This window comes from Malus domestica, chromosome 09, assembly GCF_042453785.1.
Source record: "Malus domestica chromosome 09, GDT2T_hap1".
Classification (NCBI taxonomy): Eukaryota; Viridiplantae; Streptophyta; class Magnoliopsida; order Rosales; family Rosaceae; genus Malus; species Malus domestica.
The window spans coordinates 12,678,849-12,692,840 of record NC_091669.1 but is presented as its reverse complement, the minus strand read 5'-3'; the positions used below and the strand labels follow the sequence as shown (position 1 = coordinate 12,692,840).

The window sequence follows — 13,992 nt, the reverse complement described above, 5'->3', positions numbered from 1 at the left end:
TCCTTACTAAGAATACATATGCGACCAAACCTCTTAACATACTCAGTTTTCTTCCTCCTTGAAAATACCTCTTCAACCAAGCCACACCAGAGCAAACGTATCTCATATCATTAGGGTTGAAAACAAGAGTATCTCATAGCATGTTTTCTTCTTATCCTTTTCTTTGTTCTTGTTCTTCCTATCATTTTCTTTATTCCTATCATTTTCTTTATTCTTGGAATCAAGCTTCCAGTCAGGAACCGACTGCTTGGAATCTCTTCCCTGATTGCTTACCTAGCACTGCTATCAAGTACTTATCTTCAACTGTTGATGTACTTCTGAAGAAGATACCAGATGCCTGGAGAACATATAAGGCAAGTGAAAATGAGACATTGAAGCATGTGGAGACAAGCACAACAAATACATGTGCTGATTCATCCGCTACTTCTTCAAAAGCAAAAGTATCTCATATCATCAGAGCCGAAAGCAAAGGTATCTCATATCATGCTTTTTCCCTGTCTTTCCCTTTGCCCTTGCTCTTACCTGCAAGACAAGGAGAAAGAAAGCAATCAGTCAGAACCCGAAATCAAACTTCCGATCTGGAACTAATTGCCCGGAACCTTTGCCTAGTCGCTTACCTAACATTACTTTCGAGTATTCATCGTCACTGAGAAGTAATGTTCTGAAGGACCACTTAAATGCAAAGGTTGCATTCCACTCCTGCATCGGGGACAAATACCGCAAGAGATTGAAGCAGAATGATCAATGATGAGCTGGAACATATCACTATAGCATGACACCCTTCTCTGCAGAACTGCATAATCCAGACAAATGAATCTAAGGCAAATCCAAGCTCGGCGTCGTAACTCTAATCGAAGAGCTCGAGAAACTTCAACAACTTTTCATTGGTACCGTCGCCAAAGAGCAAAGCTTCGCCATGCAACGCCGTTAAATCACCCGGCTTCTTCAATCTCATATCATGTTTTCTCTCTGTCTTTTTCTTTGTCATTGTTCTTACCTGCAGGACAATAAGAATGAGAGCAATCAGTCAGCACTTTGAATCAAGCTTCCAGTCAGGAACCGACTGCCTGGAACCCCTTCACTGATTGCTTACCTAACATCGCTCTTGAGTACTCATCTTCAACTACTGATGTGCATCTAGAGAATATACCACGTCTGCCTAGAGAACAAATAAGACGAGGGACGATGAAACATCAAGCTTGGGGATAATCAACAAACACAACAACTGCACGTGCTGGTTCATCCCTAACAAAGCCGAATCTCACTTGCGAGGTGAAGCTGCTCGTGATCCTATTTAAATTCAAGATCAAGCCTCGATGGCCCTTGAAGAAATCACAAGTCTGATTCAAGATCAAGTGTCCGCCACCCATAAAGATCATACCGTTAACCAAATTGCTCGGGTATGAATTGGAAAGATTGAACAAAGAAACAGACCATCACCTCCACCTTGTGCCTGTTTGCCATGTGTCTGAATCCTGAAAACCGCTTGTGGTCCTATTTAACTTCAAGATTAAGCCCCAACGGCCCTTGAAGAAATCACAAGTCCGATTCAAAATCGAGTGTACACCACCCTTGAATCAAATTCAGCTCCAGATAAAAGGAGTAAGTTCAAACCCTTGGAGGAAACCAAAAAACCCTCCAGCCCAATTCAAGATAAAGCCTGTGGAAAATCAACCTTTGGAGGAAACCAGAAAACCCTCCAACCCGGTTCAAGATTAAGCCTAGGGAAAATCAACAGTGGGAGGAAACCAGAAAATCTTCCAGCCAAATTCAAGATCAAGCCCCGACGGCCCTTGAAAAAACTTCCAGCCCAATTCAAGATCAAGCCTCGACGGCCCTTGGATCGACATCTACATTTAAGGACTTCAAAACACATATTCTATACGTGACAAGCACATGTATACGACGCGCCTTGAAGTGGGGGCATTTGTAGACATTGAAATTTCGGTGAAATAAATGTTGATCAATAATTAAATTCCAACGTTCATCTGTCACATAAATTTTACACGTAGCATGTGACTCAACGAAAAATCGAAAATCATCGGAAAAGTCATCCAATAGGACACGTGTCAACACCTGGTAGAAATGATTTATTTCATCTGATTATTTAAATCCAAAAATCAAGTTTTGGAATTCTATAATTAGGAAGCCAATGCATTCATTTTCATTCACGAATTCACATCACACCAAAACCTTGAAGCTTTGAAACTCTAAAGCTTCCAAGTAAATCCCGGAGGATCAAGAAAGCTCTCTTTGTTCTTCGTTAAATCCTCCTTCAAGATCAAGCCCCAACAGCCCTTGAGGAACTTCCACCAAATCCTCCTTCAAGATCAAGCTCCAACGACCCTTGAAGAACTTCCACCAATTGAAGATCAGGCCCCGACGGCCCCTTGAAGAAAGCGTTCATCGTTCATCACCTGTTCATCCTAAGATCAAGCCTCGAATGCCCTGGGATCAACATCACAATCCACAAATCTACACCTTACGAAGATCGAATCAGAGGCTAAATTTGTAGAAGAGATTGTAACCCCAAAATCATTAATATAAATATTATTTTGTACACGTGTTCTTATCTCGTTTCATCACAGGAATATTCGTGTTTACAGTTAGTCGTCAAGAAAAACGCACTGCAATTCCAGGCCACTGAAACTTCCTCGTACCCAGAAATTCCAGGGGCTCTGAAGCTTCTTCTGGATCCGCTTCATCAAGTGGGTGAAGAATCCCACGGGTATAGTTAGGAGGGACTGGATCAGGTCTGGATTGGGATGGTGGTGGTAGGGGTAGGGCAGCGCGGTGAGGGATATAGGAAAGGGATGTTGGGGTTTTGAGGAAGGGCGGGGCATAAGAATGAATTGGATTTTTTAAAAATATTTTGGAGTGATATTTATAAATAATTAAATTTTTTTGTTTATTTTTTTCACATAACAAATTTGATAGCCATACATGCCACGTCAGCAAATACATGGTCTTGCCACATCATTACTTAACGGTAAATTTAACAGATTGACTAGCGGAGGTCTAACATTGCAACGAATTCGTAAGTTGATGTATAACATTGCAATGTATAAAAGATGAAGTATGAGTTTGTTATGCGATCAAAAGTTGACAGTGAAAATTGTGATTTAACCATTAAAATATCTAAATAAAGCCCAAATTTTAAGGAGTGATGTTATTCTCACCCCAATATCTTATCTTCCCACCCATCTTTTAATGAAATTTTTAATTACAAATTTGTTTATTTACAAAAAGACTGGTAAGGACATTAATTATCTTGTTTTGCTTAATTTAAAAATAAAAAAAAGGTTGGGCATGGGAGATGAATTGTCTACCTTAAACTCTAACTCATATTTTCATCTCCTTTCATTCAGAGAAAGTACAAAAATAACAATGGACTTAGAAGATGACTTTTTCATTGAAGAGATGGAAGATGACTTCTACGGAAGAGGTAGAAGATTATGTTTCCATTGAAAATGTCGAAGAATAATTTGTGTGTAGGCCATTTGTGTAACGACCCGTACCCAATTTTACGGTTTATATAATTTTAATAAGCGAATTTACCAAAATGCCCTTTTGAGGCAAAGTGTTGACTTTTGTTGACTGTCGTGTCGTGTCGTGTCACGCAAGACTCACTTTCTTGGTGGAGAAATTTTTTCAAGCACCCGATATTCAAGTGGGTACTCCACGTTGGGACAGAGAAAAATATACCATTTTCTACACTTGTATCATTACAGGTCGAGTTCTGCTTGAACGCTAGAACTTAGAAAAAAATCTCTCCTATTGGTGCATTTTGTCTATCAGATTTACTATAATTATAGTAATTTGAGTTTTATTATTTAAATGTGGTGCGGTCTGGATTGCTTGATGTTAATTTGAAATGCATTTGGCTTGATGTTACTTGATGTTGTAATAAATATGCGCCTTCATGTTCAATTTTTGTAGTAGAGCGACAATGTTAGTAGGTTAAATGGTTCGTTGTTAGGCGAGTAGAATCAGTGAAAATTGAACCTGCACCATTATTTTTGCACTGTTTGCGACTGCTTCATGTTCAATTTAAAGAAAGTTTCGGTAATCATAGCATGGTCATTACCTTATTTATGGATTTGGCTTCTTATTTGGATAACATTTCCCTCCGGATCCTCTTTGTGAGGATCTCCGAGATCATTGAATCGTGTCCGTTTATCGTACATCGTGTGATTAGAAATCTTTTTAAATTTTTTATTTAAAATTGAACACAAACCGTACCTGACGAAAATTGATGACATGATGTACAATGACCTAATACAATTCACCATTTTCAAGGATGATCCGGATTCTTCCCACACCTCTCACATAGACGGTAAAAGTTAAAAGTAGTATATAACATAAAATAGGCCGAAGTTATTCAGTAGGGATAATATGTAGACTTGTTACCAGAAAAAAAGAAGAAGATAATATGTAGACTTGAGGTGCGGTAGTGCTCAAAACCGGTAAAGATCTGTAGATCATCACCATCTTAAGATTGTTGATGCGCAGTTTGGCGTGCCAGAACTGAGCCGTCAGGCAACTGTGCGACATAACATCGATGCCTCGTTGTGCTCAACAGGGCACTGCCTCCGGACCCAAAAATTTCATTAATCAACCAGATGGTGATTTCTCTAATAAGAAAACATATGCCAATGCCGGCTATTACGGGCCCTAACAAAGCTTGGTCAGTGACCACGGATAGGACAACTCCAATAACATCTCCCATCGCACTCCCATCTTATGCTATATTCGATAAAGCATTACGCGCCGCTGTTTGAAGCCGGTTGTCTGCCGGCAGTACCTGTATCAAAACCAACAACCCCATAATCCATTGCATGCGCGGTTACAGCAATACTTACCCGCCCAGATTTAGATACCATTGTGCCATACATCTATTAGGGGTGGGTTCAAAAAACCGAAAACTGAAAAAAACCAAAAACCGAACTAGACCGAGGCCGAAAAAAACCCAACCAAAACTGTCAAACCGAACCAAACCGAATCTAACCAATTCTGTTTCGGTTTTTGAGGTTCGGAAACCGAACCGAACCAATATATATATTTAATTTTTTTTCAATATTTATAAATAGTTTAGTCATACAATCATAACAAAATAGAATATGTTGTTAAGTTGGTTTTAGTGAAATTTTTAAAGCTGGAGCGCATGGGTTCGAACCCTCATGCCTCCAGGATTTCGGAGAATTTTTTTTATTTTTTATGAGAAATCAACAAAACCCTTTAACCCTAGCCACTAGTTGTACCAGCCGCACCTTTTCAATTTTTCATTCCCTTATCCCTCTCATCTGTACTCTGGACGACTGGACCCTCTCCTTCCCACTCCCAGCTTCGCCGCTCTTCGTCTTCTTCCTTCCCACTCCCAGCGACCTGCGACCCGTCTCACATCTCGTCGATTTGCAAGTGTCGCCGACTCGCCGTCTCAGTCTCAGTCTCTCACCCCCGTGACCCGCGACTTCCTCTCGCCTTTTCGAGTCTCGACCCACGACTTCCTTCGTTTGCAAGGTAATTTCTCTCATGTTCTACATATTTTGTTTTTAATTTCATGGGTTTTGCAGATTTTATTTTCAATTTCATGGGTTCTGTAATTTCATGGTTTTGCGATTTGTTTTGGGTATGCTATTTCTGAACACTATTAGTTGAAGCTAATTTTGGGGTTCTAAAGTAGGTAGGTGTAGAGAAAATTTCAATATTTAAGTCCATTTGTTGAATTTGCATGCTAAATTTGAGTTGGGAACTTTGCTTACTTGTTACCCAGTTGGATTTTTGAGCTACTTTTGCAGTTTCTTCGTTTTAATTTGCGAACAATTTGATCATGTTTGACTTATCATTTTGTTTTTGGGGTAATCTGTCAAGCTGGTAATATTTTTACCCCATCAATTCGAAAAGTTTTTGATAGATCCTTTTGATATTGGTGGAGAAATCGTAGTTATATCAGTCAATTCGATCGTCGGTAATTCTGGTGGATGCTTGATTTTAGTGCTGCTGGTGCTGGATACTTAGTCCCTTGATAATATTCTTCTCTGCATGTATCTAAATTTGTCGGTATACGTTTTCGTATATTTTTTATTTATAAATTTGTGAGTGTACTAAAGAGATCAAATGTATTATTTACCTCTTCAAGTTTGATAGTTCTGATATATATGTGTATATATTCTGATGCTCTTCTGGCTTTCCTTGGTTAAAATGAAGATCAATTATTGATGCTTTCCAATTTCTGTATGTGCTGAGTCACATTATGTTGATTGCTCTATTGAGTCAACAAATAGAGCAACACTGTGGAACTTAGCTAAAGTCAGCTATAAATTTTGTTAAAATCCTAATGAAACATACAGAGCACGGCAATGAAATATACGGAGCAACATGATTCGGATTCAGGACTACCTTTATTTTCCTTGTGTTAGAATGCTTATGTTATAATTGTGTTGGAGATGTTAAAATTTTAGATTTCAATTTTGTTTTCATTTTTCCAAAAAAAAAAAAAAAAAAAAAAAAAAAAAAACCGAACCGAAACAAATTGAACCGAACCGAACCAAAATTTCGGTTTGATTTCGATTTTGGCAAAAAACCGAACCGTTTCAAACCGAACCCAGCCCTAACATCTATATATTTAGATACCAAGGCCCACCTTTTGTTATTAATTATCAATTAATTAGTACACTCTAAAACCTAACTTCAAGGTTGAACCTAATTTTATTCTCTATAATCCATCACTTCTATAACTTTTTATAAGTGATAAAGCCTTATAGAGTGAGGTAATCTTTTAAAAGTGATCAATGTGAGACAATGAAATTTCTACTCAAAATTTCCAACAGGAACACGATAAAATTTCATGCTAAGAACAATTGGCATGGGCACATCGGAAAAGCACCATACCCAGCAGAGATTTTAAATGGTCAGTGGGGTGGGTTTCTGCACGTCCACACGTCTTTATTAGCGATGGCTGGATCCAATGAGGCTGTTGTGTACGGAGGCCTGAATAACGCCGGTAGCGAATGCGACTGGTTGTTGTCTCGGAGCAACCATTTAACAGGGATGGATATAAAAACACAGTGAGTATTAATGACTTCTTTTCTAATGATTTAGGGCTTGTTTGGATGTGCTTTTAAAATGACTGAAAGCGCTTTTAGAGAAAATATTTTTGGATTCTAAAAGCATTTAAGGGCTTTTTGCAAGAAGCACCAATTATGTGTTTCTTTCCGGAAGCACTTTAAGTGTTTTTCTAGAATTTATTTGCATTTTTACTAAGAATTGGTTCTAAAAGCATTTCACCAAAAGTACTTTCAATCATTTTAAAAGCACATCCAGACGAGCTTTTAAAAAATGATCATTAACCGTCATATCACATAATATATAAAATGTTGCCTAAAAATAATCTCACTCTTTTTTATATAATATATATATATATATATATATATATATTATGTACAGGTTAAGGGAAGCTAAACACGTTTGATATCTCTTAAATACTTGCAATATGTAAGTGCAGGCCTATACAGAGGTTCGCAAAGCTGGCCACTTTGATACTTCTTGGGACGAAATCTCTAAAGACTTGGACAAAGTTCAAGAGAACATAAAGCACACATCGAATGGATGCGTATCAATCATGTAAACTGGCGACACTTCCCCAATTGTTGAAGCAATACTCACTCTAGAACATGCCGAAGAAGCAAAACCCACTTCAGAACATGCCCAAGCTTCCCCAACTGTTGGAGCAATACATGCTTAGGTACACATTGATGAGTCCATATTATACCATATATTTTACCCTATTTTTAGTATTAATTTATTGGTTATTTTGGTAGATTTTTTATACTTTGTTATACATTTCCAATGTAGAACATTCGACTTTCTCTGGAGCAAAAAGTGATCAAACGGATGAATTTCGGAGTGATTCTAATTGGAGGATGTTCGTGAGTTTTTCAAGATGATTGTATCAAAATTCCAGATTTTTCTACCAAGCCGTTTGACCGTGGCGATGAAAAGAAGGCCCAGAGCGAAGCTTTCCCAGATTGACGTTTCTGGACATTTTGGGCATTTTGGAGGTCAATATGGGATATTTTTAGGAAGATTCCTTCTGAGGATTTGTAGGGGACGTCTTAAGCTTTCAAAAAAACCTTTTGGGACCAAATCAGAGTTGATTTGGTTGGTCAAAAGTGTGATTTTCTTAGAAGTCCGAATTTTAGTTTAAATAGGAAACCTTTTATTTTCTGTTTTATTATTTTATTATGTTTCCTAGTTTTATTTTAAGACCTTTTCTAGGAAAGATTTTATTTTATAGTAGTATAAATAAGGCTTTTTAGCCATTAAGTTAAAGGGGAGAGAACGCATGCATTTTGGCTTTAGAGAGCTTTTGACAATTCAAGTTTATTTTCAAGGTGTTTTCTATTTATGTTTTTAATACTATTTTGTTTTATGATTGTTCGTAACTAGTTTCGTTTGCTAGGGCGATGCCATGAGCCTTAGCAATAATATGTAGTTTCTTTTTAACCTATTTATGATATTACGCATGCAAGTTTTGAATTATTAATCATTGTGCTTTAAACTATCTATTTGTCTTAATGATTCGCGACCATTAGGATATTTAGAAAAGTAATTCGATGCAATTTTGGCGAAGGGTTGTCCCTGGAATTGGCTCTGACTTCTTGTGGTTAATATGTGTAGCTACTTAGGATGAACGACACGTCTTAGGAGTTATATGGTTTTTCAAATGGTTTTCACAAAACTTAATGAGTTTGGCATGTTCATATTTGGATGCCACGGACGGATTGCATGTTAGATATACGTTCTATGTTGGAGGTTCCAAGTAGGACATACTTTAGGAAAACCTAACCTTCAATATATGCATGTGTAATTCATAAGTAATTGGAAAAATTATGTAAGATTGTTAAGGTGACAGCGGAACCCTAGTGCTCAAATTTATTTTCAAAACTATTTTCTTTTGTTTTATTTACGTTGCTAATTTATTTAATTATTTTTAATTAAATTCGTTTTTAATATTTTAGGTCATAAAATCACCTTTTTCCAAACTTTGTTTTCAAATAATTAATTAAGATTTGGTTTTAACATAAATTATTCATTCAATCCCTGTGGAAAACGACCTTGCTTGAGCTGTTATACTACAACAACCTTGTACTCTTGTAAGTATTTTTAAGTATTTTTATCCCTACTTTTGCAGGTGGTAAAATCCATATCAAATTGGCACCGTTACCCGGGAATGTTTTAAATAATTTGTGTTTATCATATTCTTAGTTAATTATTATTGTACATACATATATTTTTTATTTAATTGCTGATTTTATTTTTTTGGGTTGGTTTGTTGATTTTTGAGAGCAATTCAACGATGGGTTGGGAACCACCACCACCAAGAGGACCACCTTTATGGGTTTCTTTCGCAAAATAAGGCTTCTATGGATTTAAACCTACAGTTTGTGCCCTTTGTTGTTCAAATAACCATGAAATTTTGCAATGCCCTGAAAGGAAATATTTTCCAGATTATGTGAAGGAGCATATTAATATGAGGAGTGACTCACAATGGCGTTGGAACGATCCCACTTTTGATTACTACGATCCAGGTTTGAAAAAGCATCCTAGTTTTAGATGGGTAGGTACTCAACAACCTTTTGAGCAGCCTAATGTGCCACAAGATTCAGAGGAATGGTGTGTCATTCAAACACCCCAATGTGCAACGAGTTATGAGTACATGCAGGAAAACGCCAGAATTGAAGAGCAATCTGCTAGTTACTTGTGCCCAATGGAGGAAAAAGCACATGCTGATCCTAAAATTCCCACGGAACCATTTACTGCCCAAGTTTATATGCCACACATACCACATCAAGAGGCTGCAATGCAACCCACAAAGCTGTAGGAAAGCTTTGAAACTGCTAGCACACACGAAAATCCAATCATAATTGCAGAAATAAAGTGCAGGAGAAGAAGAAGACGTTTTATGGTAGCCAAATTCCTCATAGACAAATTCGGCCAATGCACAAATTATGGGTATTAAATACAAGGTGGAAGTCAGTTCGTCAAAGACGCAAGCCTCGCTTGAAGAGACTTTCTTTGATTACAAGAATTCATTCAGATAGAAGAGCAGACATTAAGGACTCAACCACATTTAAACACTCGGTCAATAAACATCAAGTCACTCATTACCTAATATTGTTCGATGATGCTGTTAAAGATTGGTTGACTCTACACGAACAAGTGACATGGTGACCAACCTTCCACTTCGTATAGCTATAGACATTAACTAAAGCGCTAATTGGGAGGCAACCTAATTTTTCTCAACTCTTTTCTTTTTAATTTCATTCAATTTAGTTTTCTTGCTTTTATTTCAATTACAAAAATCACAACAACAAATTGAAAAACACAAAAACAGCAATTGTTTTTAGTTACTCAATATTTTATTTTGGGTTTTACTCTAATTATATTTTTAATGCATTTTTGTAGGTTGCATTTGGATTTAAACGACCCTAAATATCCACTAAGCGTGCACAATTGACTGAATCATGCATTCAATAGCATTCATATGTTCATCACAACAAATTCATCATCACATTCATAAGAATATTCACATGAGTCAAATTCAGCACAAATGCAAGCACATGATACAGAACGAGCATAGGATGAGGTCCAGGGATACTCACAATAGGAATGCTGAGAAGATCTCTATGCTAATGGACCCCTTTCACTCTCTCACACTTCATTTTAAATATAATTACATTGAAGTTTGGGGGTGGGGATCCAAGCAGCACAAAGAAGAATAGTAGTCAGGACCATCCATATGCATGGACGGAGCCAATGAAGGCTCACTGGGGGCAGATGCCCCCAATCAAGTAGTTCATTTGTTTAGTTGCAGACTACAATTATATAATATACACGGGTTATCTTCGAAGAAAATATATGTATCTAATATCCAACATACATTCATTCAACTTATACTTCATATCAAATATTATATAAGCAAAAGTGCTCTTGTTCTGTCTTTCAAACTGAAAAAACCCTCTCCCGCCTATCATGAACTTATATTTTTCTCATCACTTTGCTACTTTCCACTACTATATTGAAATTTTTGTAACACTAAAATTGTGATACATCATCATTTGAAACCATCATTAATATCATATTATGTATAACCATACTATAATAAGATTTTCTTAGTTGTTTTCGGTTGTCCCCACTAGAAGAAATTTCTAGCTCCGTCCCTGTCCATATGCATATATTTTTGCTCAACCAACATCATCAGGAGACATGCAAGCACATACAAGTACATATCCATGGATGCATGCACGGACAAAATTCACAAAGGCAAATTACAGACAATTATCAGAGTTTCATGTGAGCCATCATCCTAATGCTATGAGGAAATTCTAGCCAACACAATGATGGGAGTATGTTTTATACCTTTTTAGTTCCGAAACTAAGGATCTTGTGAAATCCACCGATTTCTTGTTCACCGGATGTCCAGTTTGATGTGCTTCGTATTCTTCATCTTTGCTATCACCATCACTTTTAGGACTCTGGCACATAGAGCAAGCATGCATGAGAAATCATGGCATACATTTTTACCTAATCTATGCTCTGGGGATGAAATCGTAGGACGATGGAGTGGAGTTTTACCTTGTGGGTTTTGGCTCTGAGTACTAGATTTCTGATTTGGGAGCCAACCTAAGACTATGACGAATTTGCAGCAAGGATGGCTTGAATGTGGGTAGTGATTGATGGCAACAAGCTATATCTTGTTTTGGCTAAAGACAGAGGGCTTAGATGCAGATCGATGGATATGCATCGAGACAAAGTTTGGGGGTGGATCTATCAATTTTTGGGCTTCTGCATCACTTTTGGGTTGAACCTGCAAGCACAGCATACACAAGTATCAGATCAGAGAATTTCGTCATATCAATGAGCCCATGCATCAAGTTCCGAATGGTGTTCATACAACTTCTGGTCGTGACATCCGTAAGAAAAATGAGATATTTACCTTGGTGTGCACTGGGACATTGATTCGACGGATTAGAGCTTCGATTTGCAGAGACATGGAGATTTGGGAAAAAATGATAGAAATCCAGCTGTAGAGGCACGGCTGGGTATTTGTTTTGGGTTCGACAAATCCAGGACCATTGGAATATTTTGAAAGGCTAGAGAGCTAGGTAGAGATGGTTTTGGTTTTTGGTTACAGAGAAATGAGAGACATGAGAACTGCGGCTCCATATTCTTTGAGACAAGCGGCGGAGAGTTTCCAAGCTTAAAACGAGAAATGGGAAATGAAATAGGTTTTTTATGGTGCACTTGCAGCCAAAGCCCGTTGGGTTGATCTATCTTTCCTTAGATTGGGCTCACTCATGGCCCACTACATTACCTCAGATTGTTAAGCACCATGTCGAACCTAGGGTGCTGGATTTCTGAGGTTCGAAGGCTGCGAGATGATGAAGGAGGACATTGCAGAAGAGTGGTAGATGCACTTGGATGGTCCTGGTTCAGAGATTAAGTTTGGAGGTATAATGCGGCTCTGTGGTATGGTTTTGGATTTTGAGAGAGACATGGCTCGCTTTGAGAGAGAAATGAGAAATGGGAGCACGGCACTAGGGTATTCTAAATAGCTAAATGAGCATCCGAGTAAGACAAGCTGGCTGGGACGTTTTGGATTTGAGCTTGTTAATCACATGGGTTGTTTCATCTTTTGCTGGAATAAGCCACATCATGGCCCCCAGTCATTCAGCCTCACATTTAGGCCACATTTGCTCCTAGTCCAGACGTGCAACAACTTCATTTTCCAGCACAAGTAATATCTTTCTTTTTCTTTGGTTTTGTTAATCATTTTCACTTTTATAATTATTATATTTTACTTTAAGTTTATTTCATTTTTGTTCCTTTTCGTTTATTTTATTTTTTACACCTTGAGGACAATATGTGATTTAAGTTTGGGGGTGGGAAATAGAATTTTAGATTTTTAATTTTTGAGTCAATAAAAAAAATTTCATTATTTTTAAGTTAATATCCATAGATTATTTTAAATGTTAGAACAATTAGACATGGTGAAGGTTAATCCCATAGTAGCGTCTTTTCTATTTATCGTTGCTTAGACACTAATTCATGAGTTATACTTTGTAAATTTGCACATTCACACCAACATGGTTTGTAGGGAGTGAGATTGAAACACTTACTCTTAGTCTAAAGTGTAGTTTAATTTTTTTTCTTAGTTAAGTAAAGTTTAGTATGTGTTACAAATAAAGTAATAATTGTTCCACCCGAGGCTTTACCTAGTAACTGGGCCAGTCATGCCTGATTAACAATGATTCTCACATCAAACAGTATAGTCTTGGCATGGGGCAGAGGTGGTTAGTTGGTTTCGTAGCCTTTTCAGCTCGAGTTAGTAAGTCCTTATGGGTGTTCTACACCTAGTGCCCTAAAGCCTTTGTTGTTTGGGAGTCATTAACCTAAAGCTTGTTACATGGGTTGGATCGAAAGCTTAAGGGAATTGACATTGCACGACCACTATTGTTACTGAAAAAATGTGTGAAAAAGAAAAAAAAAAGAAAAAAAAATATGATAGTTATGTTTCAAGTTAGTTTGTGTGAAGTGTTGAATAAAAAGGACGAGAAGTAGAGGTTTTAGTCGAGTCTCCTTAACAATGTTGGTTCACTTTACGCCAAAGGAAGTTCATGAATTCTTTTCTAATTGATTCTAAATGACTTTAGACTTTGTGGTGGGATTAGTTGGAACTTTTGAAAAGATGTTCTGATTTTTAATGTTTTCTATGGATTGCAACTTGGAGATGAAAATTTTGTCTTGGTTGAGTTTTAATAAAGTTTTTAAGTTTGCTAGTTTTTATCTTTGTTTTTTGAGTTTTGTTTTTCTTGAGGACAAGCAAAAAGCTAAGTTTGGGGTATTTGATGAGTCCATATTATACCATATATTTTACCATATTCTTAGTATTAATTTATTGGTTATTTTGGTAGATTTTTTATACTTTGT

At 37.1% G+C, this 13,992-nt stretch overlaps 1 long non-coding RNA gene across 3 annotated transcripts; it reads right to left on the bottom strand.

Annotated features, from left to right (window-relative positions):
- Nucleotides 1-4,191: 4,191 nt before the first annotated feature.
- On the bottom strand, nucleotides 4,192-12,606 carry LOC139188257 (uncharacterized). 3 transcript variants are annotated; one of them, XR_011571576.1, is made up of 5 exons: nucleotides 11,999-12,606; nucleotides 11,638-11,869; nucleotides 11,422-11,537; nucleotides 6,892-9,896; nucleotides 4,192-4,804 (listed from the first exon to the last, which is right to left on the bottom strand). It is a non-coding gene; the product is annotated as an uncharacterized lncRNA (long non-coding RNA). The 3 variants fall into 3 exon arrangements; XR_011571578.1 differs by lacking the exon at nucleotides 6,892-9,896 and having other exon boundaries at nucleotides 11,999-12,585; XR_011571577.1 differs by lacking the exon at nucleotides 4,192-4,804 and having other exon boundaries at nucleotides 6,767-7,016; nucleotides 11,999-12,585.
- Between the last annotated feature and the right edge of the window lie 1,386 nt (nucleotides 12,607-13,992).